The sequence below is a fragment of the Orycteropus afer genome, unplaced genomic scaffold, assembly GCF_000298275.1.
Source record: "Orycteropus afer afer isolate SDZICR_OR568_19922 unplaced genomic scaffold, OryAfe1.0 scaffold00016, whole genome shotgun sequence".
NCBI classification, from domain to species: Eukaryota; Metazoa; Chordata; class Mammalia; order Tubulidentata; family Orycteropodidae; genus Orycteropus; species Orycteropus afer.
In genome coordinates, this window is record NW_006921603.1 from 16,945,227 (window position 1) to 16,947,023 (window position 1,797).

Consider the following 1,797-nt stretch of genomic DNA (forward strand, 5'->3'; position numbering starts at 1 on the left):
TACACTCCTTGGAGAGAACAATCATGGGAGAAAGAAGGGCTGCTTATGCACAGGGAGACAGCTCAGGGGGCAGGAGTGTATGGAGGGATGGACACTGAGAAGAGGTAACTATGGGAAGGAAGTGGGAGGGGAGCTGTTGCATGGTGGTAAACTGTGGTCAATGTCATGAGACAAAGTGTATGTGAACTGCTGTATGGAAAGTGAATTTGCTCTGAAAATCTTCACCCAAATCACAATTAAAAAAAAACAAAAATCAGGAAGGGAGTGCATCAGGGTTGTATCCTTTCATCATACTTATTCAATCTGTATGCTGAGCAAATAATCTGAGAAGTTGGACTATATTAAGAAGAACATGGTATTATGATTGGAGGAAGACTCATTAACAACTTGCAGTACGCTGATACAACTTGGCTTGCGGAAAGTGAGGATAACTTAAAGCACTTACTGATGAAGACTGAAGAAAACAGTCTGCGTATGGATTGCATCTCAATATAAAGAATATAAAATCCTCACAACTGGACCAATAAGCAGCATCATGATAAATGGAGAAAAGATTGAAGTTGTCAAAGATTTCATATTATTTGGTCTACAATCAACACCAATGGAAACAGCAGTCAGAATATCAGACGATATATGGCATTGTGCAAATCTGCTGCAAAAGATCTCTTTCAAGTGCTGAAGAGCAAAGATATCTCCTTGAAGACTAAGGTGCACCTGACACAAGCTATTATGGTATTTTCACTCACCTCATATACTTGTGAGAGCCGGTCATTGAATAAGGAAGACAGAAGAAGAGTCGATACTTTTGAGTTGTGGTGTTGGCAAAGAATGCTGAAAGTACTGTGGACTGCTAAAAGAACTAACAAATCTGTCCTGGAAGTGCAGCTGGAATGCTCCTTGGAGTAAAGAATGGCCAGACTTCATCTCACCTACTTTGCTCATGTTGTAAGAAGTGACCAAGGATATCATGCATGATTGGTAAAGTGGAGGGTCAACAAAAAAGGGGAAGGTCCTCAACAAGATGGATTGATACAGTGGCTACAATGATGGGCTCAGGTATAGCAAGATCGTGGGGCTGGCACAGGACTGGATAGTGTTTTGTTCTGCTGTACATAGGGTTGCTATGAGTTGGAGACTTCTCAATGGCACCTAACAACAACATGTTATAATAAAACCTGCAAAGGCCAGAAACTATGTTTGGTTGAAACTTGTCAGAGAAGGAAAACTCAAATATGTATTTTCCACTAAATAGAGAGTGACAGCAAAGTGGTGACTGTACCCTGTCAAAGATAGAAAACTTACAGGACCGAGAAAAACAAAGCAGTCCTGTCATGTTCCAGCTCTCAAAGTTTTCACTGTATATCCATCCTACAGTGTCTTTGATAGTCATTAAAAGGAATGATATCTTATTGGTCTGATAGGCACTGGTGAAACGCCCGAGTCTATGGCCTCTGTTCATCCTTTGGGCCTGGAATTGTACTCACACTCTTGGCTTCCAGGCAAACAACAGACAGGCATATAAGGTGAACATTTACACTAGGTCAGTACCCTCCTTAGAACAATCAACCATGGAGATCAGAGGGGCAGCATTTGCACAGGGAGAAAGCTCAGAGGACAGGAATGCATAGGAAAGAAGGACACAGGGAAAGTTAACCACAGGGAGGAAATGGGAAGAAAGCTGTTACATTGTGGAGACTGTAATCAGTGTCATGAAACAAAATGTGTAAGAACTGTTGTATGGAAAATGAATTTGTTCTGTAAGCTTTCACCCAAATCACAACTTAAAAAAAAAAAAAA